We start from the raw sequence: 12,088 nt of genomic DNA, 5'->3' as shown, positions 1-12,088 counted from the left end.
AAAAGGAAGGCTCGGGCAGGTAATCGGTATACCATAAAAGAGAGATTCAGTTAGGTAATTGGTATACCATAAAAGGGAGACTCGGGCAGGTAATCGGTATACCATAAAAGGGAGACTCGGGCAGGTAATCGGTATACCATAAAAGGGAGACTCAATTAGGTAATTGGTATACCATAACAGGGAGACTCGGGCAGGTCGGTATACCATAAAAGGAAGACTCGGGCAGGTAATCGGTATACCATAAAAGGGAGACTCAGTTAGGTAATTGGTATACCATAACAGGGAGATTCGGGCAGGTAATCGGTATACCATAAAAGGGAGACTCGGGCAGGTAATCGGTATACCATAACAGGGAGACTCGGGCAGGTAATCGGTATACCATAAAAGGGAGACTCAGTTAGGTAATTGGTATACCATAACAGGGAGACTCGGGCAGGTCGGTATACCATAAAAGGAAGGCTCGGGCAGGTAATCGGTATACCATAAAAGAGAGATTCAGTTAGGTAATTGGTATACCATAAAAGGGAGACTCGGGCAGGTAATCGGTATACCATAAAAGGGAGACTCGGGCAGGTAATCGGTATACCATAAAAGGGAGACTCAGTTAGGTAATTGGTATACCATAACAGGGAGACTCGGGCAGGTCGGTATACCATAAAAGGAAGGCTCGGGCAGGTAATCGGTATACCATAAAAGAGAGATTCAGTTAGGTAATTGGTATACCATAAAAGGGAGACTCGGGCAGGTAATCGGTATACCATAAAAGGGAGACTCGGGCAGGTAATCGGTATACCATAAAAGGGAGACTCAATTAGGTAATTGGTATACCATAACAGGGAGACTCGGGCAGGTCGGTATACCATAAAAGGAAGACTCGGGCAGGTAATCGGTATACCATAAAAGGGAGACTCAGTTAGGTAATTGGTATACCATAACAGGGAGATTCGGGCAGGTAATCGGTATACCATAAAAGGGAGACTCGGGCAGGTAATCGGTATACCATAAAAGGGAGACTCAATTAGGTAATTGGTATACCATAACAGGGAGACTCGGGCAGGTCGGTATACCATAAAAGGGAGACTCGGGCAGGTAATTGGTATACCATAAAAGAGAGATTCAGTTAGGTAATTGGTATACCATAAAAGGGAGAATCAGGCAGGTAGTCGGTATACCATAAAAGGAAGACTCGGACAGGTAGTCGGTATACCACAAAAGGAAGACTCGGACAGGTAGTCGGTATACCATAAAAGGGAGGTTCAGGCAGGTAGTCGGTATACCATAAAAGGGAGGTTCAGGCAGGTAGTCGGTATACCATAAAAGGCAGGTTCTGGCAGGTAGTCGGTATACCATAAAAGGAAGACTCGGGCGAGCAGTCGGTATGCCATAAAAGGGAGACTCAGGATGGTAGCCGGATTACCATAAAAGGGAGACTCGGACAGGTAGTCGGTGTACCATAAAAGGGAGACTCAGACAGGTAGCCGGATTACCATAAAGAAAGACTCAGACAGGTAGTTGGTATACCATGAAAGGGAGACTCAGGCAAGCAGCTGCCAGACTAGAAACAAGTATGAATATTCTGGCATCTCACACAATCCTTCATATGAACGGCTGAGCTATTCAATAATATCTGAAACATCAGGGCTTCAAGGTGATGAAATTTAATATCAGATTTAGAATGGATGTGGAACCGCCATGGCTTTTATAATGTCCGTACTGATTTCCATGTAACCGCTAACACAGATCCACAATGTTTTAATTTTATATATCCGGACAACAGCAAGGTTCCATTACAGTGTCAATTACTCCTGCATTTCCTGATGTATAACCTTTAACATAGGGACTAGAACACCGATATAAATATAAAATATGATTCAGTGGTTTTAATTACCTTTAGACACTGCGTACCCACTGCCGACGCTGTTTTATAGGTACACGACCTGTTCAAACAAAGCTATGACGGTATGACTGCTGGGACGCTGTGCAATAATACTTTTTATGAAATAATTACGAACGGCCACTTATCCAGCATTAGTTAAGTTCCTGTTTATACAAAGCATGACACGTCCCTATTATAACAGAAATAGTCTATTTACATCTTGTGAAAAACGGCGGCTCGACAAATTCTCGTCTCCAGAGAAAGCAACCAGCAATCATTCTCACTAAAATATTCTAAAATCCTTTTATTTTCTTAAATCGGAGGATTTTAAATGCTCGTATGAAAAGCAGAGGAGTCAGAAGAGTTGTTTTCGGCCAGGTATGCTGAATGTGTAATCCAATAATAGATGCTATTTTTTGTTCCAAGAGCTTTTGTTTGTTTTTTTTACAATTCTTTATTTTTGTTGTGCATGAAGGTATAACAGAATGACCTGCATGGCCCCAACAGCACACACAGGTACAAGGTAAAACCCACCATAACAGTTGGTCAACATTATAGAACACTGAACAATTTAAAGGTTATCATGTTCAAGTTAAGCATACATGTCTAACCGATGTACTGTAGACGAACATGGAAACAAAGACGTGTGTTAGACAGGACATGTTGTGTTGTCACTTACAAGGGTATATGAGAACTTTAAAATGTAATTTTAATGTGGTCTATATTATAAATTCCATATAGTCCTCACCCAAGGCCCCGATCCTGTGACACAGACTGTCCCTTTAAATCTTATTATCTGAAAGGGGGGCTACCACTAAGTTTTATGCCTATTTAAACAAATATGTGTTTATGAGATCTGAAAAATAAAATGGAACGTAGCAATTCATTTCCGTTTATCCTTCATCTCAGCTCCCTGTCAATCATTGTTATAAACTCCGCCCTTTACACCTGGCAGTCAGTATAGAGAGAGCCACCTCCATCTTAGCTCCCTGTCAATCATTGTTATAAGCTCCGCCCTTTACACCTGGCAGTCAGTATAGAGAGAGCCACCTCCATCTTAGCTCCCTGTCAATCATTGTTATAAGCTCCGCCCTTTACACCTGGCAGTCAGTATAGAGAGAGCCGCCTCCATCTTAGCTCCCTGTCAATCATTGTTATCAGCTCAGCCCTTTACACCTGGCAGTCAGTATAGAGAGAGCCACCTCCATCTTAGCTCCCTGTCAATCATTGTTATAAGCTCCGCCCATTACACCTGGCAGTCAGTATAGAGAGAGCCACCTCCATCTTAGCTCCCTGTCAATCATTGTTAGAAGCTCCGCCCTTTACACCTGGCAGTCAGTATAGAGAGAGCCACCTCCATCTTAGCTCCCTGTCAATCATTGTTATCAGCTCAGCCCTTTACACCTGGCAGTGAGTATAGAGAGAGCCAGCTCCATCTTAGCGTCCTGTCAATCACTGTTATAAGCTCCGTCCTTTACACCTGGCAGTCAGTATAGAGAGAGCCACCTCCATCTTAGCTCCCTGTCAATCATTGTTATAAACTCCGTCCTTTACACCTGGCAGTCAGTATAGAGAGAGCCGCCTCCATCTTAGCTCCCTGTCAATCATTGTTATAAACTCCGCCCTTTACACCTGGCAGTCAGTATAGAGAGAGCCGCCTCCATCTTAGCTCTCTGTCAATCATTGTTATAAACTCCGCCCTTTACACCTGACAGTCACTATAGAGAGAGCCGCCTCCATCTTAGCTCTCTGTCAATCATTGTTATAAGCTCCGCCCTTTACACCTGGCAGTCAGTATAGAGAGAGCCACCTCCATCTTAGCTCCCTGTCAATCATTGTTATAAACTCCGCCCTTTACACCTGGCAGTCAGTATAGAGAGAGCCACCTGCATCTTAGCTCCCTGTCAATCATTGTTATAAGCTCCGCCCTTTACACCTGGCAGTCAGTATAGAGAGAGCCACCTGCATCTTAGCTCCCTGTCAATCATTGTTATAAGCTCTGCCCTTTACACCTGGCAGTCAGTATAGAGAGAGCCACCTCCATCTTAGCTCCCTGTCAATCATTGTTATAAGCTCCGCCCTTTACACCTGGCAGTCACTATAGAGAGAGCCGCCTCCATCTTAGCTCTCTGTCAATCATTGTTATAAGCTCTGCCCTTTACACCTGGCAGTCAGTATAGAGAGCCACCTCCATCTTAGCTCTCTGTCAATCATTGTTATAAGCTCCGCCCTTTACACCTGGCAGTCAGTATAGAGAGAGCCACCTGCATCTTAGCTCTCTGTCAATCATTGTTATAAGCTCCGCCCTTTACACCTGGCAGTCAGTATAGAGAGAGCCGCCTCCATCTTAGCTCTCTGTCAATCATTGTTATAAGCTCCGCCCTTTACACCTGGCAGTCAGTATAGAGAGCCACCACCATCTTAGCTCCCTGTCAGTCATTGTTATAAGCTCCGCCCTTTACACCTGGCAGTCAGTATAGAGAGAGCCACCTCCATCTTAGCTCTCTGTCAATCATTGTTATAAACTCCGCCCTTTACACCTGGCAGTCAGTATAGAGAGAGCCACCTCCATCTTAGCTCCCTGTCAGTCATTGTTATAAGCTCCGCCCTTTACACCTGGCAGTCAGTATAGAGAGAGCCACCTCCATCTTAGCTCCCTGTCAGTCATTGTTATAAGCTCCACCCTTTACACCTGGCAGTCAGTATAGAGAGAGCCACCTCCATCTTAGCTCTCTGTCAATCATTGTTATAAGCTCCGCCCTTTACATCTGGCAGTCAGTATAGAGAGCCACCTCCATCTTAGCTCCCTGTCAATCATTGTTATAAGCCCCGCCCTTTACACCTGGCAGTCAGTATAGAGAGAGCCACCTCCATCTTGGCTCCCTGTCAGTCATTGTTATAAGCTCCGCCCTTTACACCTGGCAGTCAGTATAGAGAGAGCCACCTCCATCTTAGCTCCATGTCAATCATTGTTATAAGCTCCGCCCTTTACACCTAGCAGTCAGCATAGAGAGAGCCGTCTCCATCTTAGCTCCCTGTCAGTCATTGTTATAAGCTCCGCCCTTTACACCTGGCAGTCAGTATAGAGAGAGCCACCTCCATCTTAGCTCCATGTCAATCATTGTTATAAGCTCCGCCCTTTACACCTGGCAGTCAGTATAGAGAGAGCCACCTCCATCTTAGCTCCCTGTCAATCATTGTTATAAACTCCGCCCTTTACACCTGGCAGTCAGTATAGAGAGAGCCACCTCCATCTTAGCTCCCTGTCAGTCATTGTTATAAGCTCCGCCCTTTACACCTGGCAGTCAGTATAGAGAGAGCCACCTCCATCTTAGCTCCCTGTCAATCATTGTTATAAGCTCTGCCCTTTACATCTGGCAGTCAGTATAGAGAGAGCCCCTCCATCTTAGCTCCCTGTCAATCATTGTTATAAGCTCCGCCCTTTACATCTGGCAGTCAGTATAGAATGGGGATAGGAGGAGACACAGAAACAATGGGAGAGGTTTATCAAAGTGTTGCAGACAGTTTTGTCTTTTTTTTTTTTTTATAAAATCTGTTAATCTGTTTCTTTTTTTGCAACGTGTAATTTTAGAAAGTACCCATTTTATTTTTTTTTAAAACTTCCTGTTACTTTTCTCCAAAAAATGTTCTGTTTCTAAAATGGGCAGTCTTTTGTAAAATGCATATTTCCGTGGAGAAATAAAATAAAGAGAATTTAGGCAAAAGTACAGGCAGCACATTTTAGACCATTTTTAGAACAATTTAATAAACAACAAACCAGAGGCCAAAAAAAAAAAAAAAAACGCTTCTCAGAACACTTCAATAAATCTCATCCTGCGTTTCTATACAGCCTCCTCCTTCACAATGCGCACATTAGGGTCCCCCCATTGCTGATGTTGGAATAGGCAGAGGTAAAATTCTAAAGGGTTATTAAACTCATTATTTGCCAGGAGAGACAGAGGGACAGTCTTCCTTTAATTCAATGGTGTATATTCCTGGAAAGTGACACTGTGTCTGTAGTAATCTGTTTATATCCCAATAGAAGGCTAGTCATTATTGCCTAACTACTTACTGTAATGACACTCTGCGTTTTACAGCTTATTACTGAGGTAATTAGGCCACTCTGCGTTACCGTTGATCCTGCAGAGAGGGCGTTTCATTCAAATTAGTAGTTTTAGTTAATTTGGAGACAGGATGGCATTTGTCTGTTGCTGGGAAACTCAGTAATACTGCTTGCCATAATGAAAAATTGTAAACTTTCAGGGCATTTACTGATATACAATACATATATATATAATATTTTTCGTATGCAGAGAGAAAGATCACTTTGGTTTTGTTGCAACCGGGACGAGGAAATGTCACATTAACTTTCATGGCAGCTCCCATAATTTATACTCTCAATTTTCCAAAAAAAACAGCAAGTACAGTTAAAGGGACACTGTAGGCACACAGATCACTTCAGCGGTCTGGGTGCAATGTCCCACAACCGGTAAGGTTTTAACCCCTTCAGCGCTGCGGGAGGGGGGTTCTGTAGGATTCTATAGTGCCAGGACGGGTTTGTTTTCCTGGCACTATAGAGTCCCTTTAACATCTATCAATGCCACAAGATGGAGATATTTACACATAATTCACCAAATATTGACATGTTATTGCAAAAATTGGACTGAATGGCAGATTGAAACCAAGTAATCAACTCCAGACATATGGTTTTTTTTTAGTGACCATATGTTGTCCTTTAAATTAGACTTAGCAATTAATTTGGGGTTGAACAGCAATTTGGGGCAATCAGGTGATCAACCGAACACCCGAACTCCGAGCCAAAATGTACCCGAATCACGTACTAAACCCGCCGCCATCTTTGTACATGCGCAGAGTTTTGGAAAACTGCAGTCTCCAAAATCATTTTAAAATTTCTTTCAAAAGGTCACACGTACATGGGTATTTTAGCCATTTCCCTAACTCTTTCCAGTGTCCTTTGACTTTGGGACGTGCGTTTGGACACAATTTGCTTTATATCAGGCTGTCTAATCAATGGGAAATGGGACTTCGAAGGCCGACTCATTATATCATAAGTCTATTCCCCTTCTGTCTTGCCTTTACATCCTGTACATCTGTCCTTACACAACACTTGCAGGCACCTTTCTAGTTAACAAAAGGACATAAAACCCTTGAAAAGTACAGAAAATTTACAAGAAATATTATTTAATTTTTTATTACCTCCAATTTATTTCTGTCTTCAGAAAGGAGTTCTAGATTTCTGTTTAGGACCTGAGGGACAGCTGCTTGTCATATTCAGACTGCGCATTGTTATATTCACCCCTATCTCGCCATTTCCCTTCGCGCAGAGCTGCTGCGCTTCTCTGAATTTCTGATCGAATGGTAGGCGTAGACACAGTAGATTTAATTGGGATCTGTGGTCATCCTGCAAGCTTGCACCCCATACACTAGCTATGACGGATGGCACCTGAGTATTTCAGAATAACTCAGACAGAAAGAGTTATTGGTTCTGCAGCCAAAAGCACAAATATAAAGATCACGATCGTGTTTCAACGGGAAGCAAACAGCTTTCTCCCTCCGAAAAAAATAAATAACAACAACACATTTCTCTACTTTCTTCTTTGTTGTCAGAGAGACAAAGCTGTATGTATTTTTTCCCTGAAGAACTTTGCAAACATTTGCAAGATGTCAGGGATAATTAGACAAAGTGGAGATGCAAAGCTTGCGCAAGGAGCGTGTGTTTTGTAAAGATCAAAAACCGTCTGTTACCAACGTGTAATAAATAGCAATGAAGGGATTCAAAAACCAAATGAAATAAACTGCAGCGCCCCAGACTCCTGGCTGAAAACATACAAGTAACGTACTGGACGTGTGTGAATGTATGGCCGTTCCATGGTCAGAGTTTATGTCATGCCGGCAGATGAATCGATACGGGCGGCAGGGTAGGATGATCTCTCTGCTGTCAGAATCGGCTGCTGCGGCGGTTTGTCGGCATGTTTCTAGTGCGGTATACAGTGTAACGCATCCTACAATTGCTGGCAAGCAGAAAGCACTTTAGTAATTTTTGAATTTAACAGAGTTATTTCCTAAAGTGAGAATTGTTGGCAATTTAAAGTGAATTCGAAATTAAAGCAGAAATAGCTAAACTGGAAAAATTCTCGGATTCAACTATGCTTTCAGTTCCGTTATTTGACCTTAAATTTAAAATTCCGATTGCTTTACTGGCAATTCTTCTCTAATGAATAACCCACCAACTGCACTGAAAAGGGCGGTTTTCCTTTTACGCAGAGATATTCACAAAAGGATAAATTGTTTGGAATTCAAAGTGAACTTAAACATGTATTCCCGTCAATATACAGTATCTCACAAAAGGGAGTACACCCCTCACATTTTTGTAAATATTTTATTATATCTTTTCATGTGACAACACTGAAGAAATTATACTCTGCTACAATGTAAAGTAGTAAGTGCACAGCCTGTATAACAGTGTCCCCTCCAACTAACTCAACACAGAGCCATTAATGTCTAAACCGTTGGCAACAAAAGTGAGTACACCCCTCAGTGGAAATGTCCAAATTGGGCCCAAAGTGTCAATAATTTGTGTGGCCACCATTATTGTCCAGCACTGCCTTGACCCTCGTGGGCATGGAGTTCACCAGAGCTTCACAGGTTGCCACTGGAGTCCTCTTCCACTCCTCCATGACTACATAACGGAGCTGGTGGATGTTAGAGACCTTGCACCTTCCGTTTGGGAATGCCCCATAGATGCTCAATAGGGTTTAGGTCTGGAGACATGCTTGGCCAGTCCATCACCTTTACCTTCAGCTTCTTTAGCAATGCAGTGGTCGTCTGGAAGGTGTGTTTGGGGTCGTTATCATGTTGTAATACCGCCCTGTGGCCCAGTCTCCGAAGGAAGGGGATCATGCTCTGCTTCAGTATGTCACTGTACATGTTGGTATTCATGGTTCCCTCAATGAACTGTAGTTCCCCAGTGCTGGCATCAGTCAAGCAGGCCCAGACCATGACACTCCCACCACCATGCTTAATTGTAGGCAAGACACACTTGTCTTTGTACTCCTCACCTGGTTGCCGCCACACACGCTTGACACCATCTGAACCAAATAAGTTGACCTTGGTCTCATCAGACCACAGGACATGGTTCCAGTAATCCATGTCCTTAGTCTGCTTGTCTTCAGCAAACTATTTGCGGGCTTTCTTGTGCATCATCTTTAGAAGAGGATAACTTCTGGGACGACAGCCATGCAGACCAATTTGATGCAGTGTGTGGCTTATGGTCTGAGCCCTGACAGGCAGACCCCCCATCCCTTCAACCTCTGCAGCAATGCTGGCAGCACTCATACATCTATTTCCCAAAGACAACCTCTGGATATGATGCTGAGCATGTGCACTCAACCTCTATGGTCAACCACGGCGAGGCCGTTCCTGTGAAACTGCTGTATGGTCTTGCCCACCGTGCCGCAGCTCAGTTTCAAGGTCTTGGCAATCTTCTTATAGCCTAGGCCATCTTAATGTAGAGCAAAAATTATTTTTTTTCAGATCCTCAGAGAGTTCTTTGCCATGAGGTGCCATGTTGAACTTCCAGTGACCAATATGAGAGAGTGTGAGAGCGATAACACCAAATTTAACATTTTGTGAGATAATATAGTTATGAATACACATTTTAGTCCCGGCCCCCTGTCAGCGAACTGAAAGATGTATACACTCACCTTTCTTCCAGCACGGCTGGCCCTGCCCACGCTCCACCCCTTTGGCTAAGATCATTAAACTTGTGCAGCACTGACCCAGGATGCACCTCTAGTGGTCGTCTGAGTGACTGCACCTAGAGGTGTTACAGGGCAGCAATGTAAACACTGCCTTTTCTCTCAATGTGTTTACATTGAAAAGCAGCTAGCCATTGGTGACATCATAATTTCTGTTTCCACTAACAGAATGACATCATCTAGTCACAGAGTGTCACTGGTAGAATCAATCTGTTGTCTCCATAAGCAGCCAGCAATACGGGGGGCAATGTGCTAAAACTGGAACAATCAGCAGCAATAGTATTTAGGTTTCCACAGTGACAGCTCTGCTTTTAGCACTTTACCCCAAATAAATCGCTCTTTGACTGACACTAATCCACAGGGAAGGGGTTTCAGAGTCCGCTTTCCGAGACAGTGATTTGCTGCAATTATCCATCAGTCCCCCCATTTCCCAATTCTCTGTCTCTCCCATTTATATAAACTTTGGTTTGTTATTTTACGAAGAGCCATTTCAATCCTTTTAAGAAGAAAAGTAGAAGCTGAAAGTTACCGTCTCCGACTGAAACTCCTTAATACTTCCAAATCTATGCTGGCTTTCCTGCCTACCCTGCTGCACGCCAAGATGCCTCCTGCCATTTTGTAAGCTGCTTCTTAGAGATTCTGCTGCTTCGTACAATAAATAATTGGTTTCCAGCAATCCGGATTAACCAGTTCAGTTCCAGAAAGAACCTAGCAGCACGCTACAGAATGAAATAATTGATTCAGATTTTTTTTTTTTAAACAGATAAACAGGCGGAAATATATACAGATTGCACTGGGATGTCCTGAAAGATCTGTAAAAGTGTCTAATAATGGTGTCGCCTTTCAATCAGAAAGAAGAGATCATACGAATGTTGGCGCAATTGGCTTTCAGCTGAAGACGTGCTTGGCCAGAGCACTCCATAGATTGACTGTTTTATCTGATTGATAGTTGTCCATGTTTCGCACATCCCAGAAAATCTCCCCCCAACCCTCCGTGTCTCGGGCTGTCAGAATGGCACGGGCTTTGCGTACAGCGATCAATGTGACTACGGATATCAGCCAACGCGCCAGAGAGGAAAATCAGACAGCTTCTTCGCTTTCTTAAAAAATAAAAACAAGTTTCCAGCTGAGAATTCGGCTTCAAACGAAAACAACTGTCTAAATAAATTGTGGGGGGGGGGGGGGGGGGGGGTAAAATCGTAATTTTACGATTCACAGGGAGGCTTAAAAATAAGTTAAAAAACAGGCGAGTTCCACCATTTACCACCAGGCTTGTTAATTATTATTTAACATGTCTAAACCTCAGTTTAGTGCTAATGCTGGCTCCAAGGATTATGGGTATTTACACAAAATATTACCCTCGGGGCATCAGAGATATTTGCGCTCAGATAACTTGTGGTTAATTTAGTTGGAGTCAAACGGAAGGTTTTTACAAGTTACAGCGCTAAGATTAAAATTCAATCTGAAAAACATTCTTGGTTGTTCGAGAATCTTCAATTTTGTCTTTGCACCGTTGCCTCACAAATGAGGAAATCGGGCACCAAGCAGCCCCGATGCGGAACTAATTTCAAGATGGCCACAGGAAGTATCACGGATTTTAATTAAAAGTTGGAGAGGATATGAGACAAATTCTTTAATATCTAGTTAAAATATAAAAGGATATCTCTGACACACTAAACTCTGACATCATTACCCCCCCCCCCCCCCACCATCATACACAGACGTAACCTTCTTGTGTGAGATTATTCCAGGGTTGGGGGAGATGAGCGCATGTTCCCCTCACGGTGAAGGACCTGTGAGACAGTAGTAACTCCAGGCTGGGCTGGGTGACACCCAGTGGAGCAGGCAGAGTACAGCTTTAAGAGAAGTTGGCCGCCAGATTCAGACTGATCTCGGTGCCTAAATTAAAGGGACTCTCCAATCACCTAAAGCTCTATTTTTTCAATTTCCAAAAAGGGCAGATTCAGTAGAATTTGGCACTTTTCTAAAAGAACCTTGTTACACCCACCGTCAGTCAATCAGACAACCGGTCCTGTTACTTCCTGGTTTGGTTAGCTCAGTGAAGCTAAACTCAAAAAGCAGCAATTGCCCAGAGCACCTGTCTTGCAAAGCTGTATTGGGAAGTTTGTGATTGGACAGTCACAGAAAGTCTGGGCGGGGTTAGAAGGGGAGGGCTTGCTAAGGCTGCAGATAAGAGATCTGCAGCTTTTTGCAAGCTGTTTTTATATATACCTGCAAAATTAAATTATGCATGTTTTCATTTCGGTATATCTATATCTCCCCAGATCCACAGGGGATCATCTTAAAGGAAACCCGTCAAATACCATTTTTGGGGACAATATTCGCAGCTGGGACTATAACCGGGAAACAAAACAGATAATATCATATAATAAGGGAAGAGGACAAGTGGTGAGCAAGGACAATATTCAGTGTA

Source organism: Pelobates fuscus, chromosome 6 (assembly GCF_036172605.1).
Source record: "Pelobates fuscus isolate aPelFus1 chromosome 6, aPelFus1.pri, whole genome shotgun sequence".
Taxonomy (NCBI): Eukaryota; Metazoa; Chordata; class Amphibia; order Anura; family Pelobatidae; genus Pelobates; species Pelobates fuscus.
Note: the sequence above shows the minus strand (reverse complement) of the source record.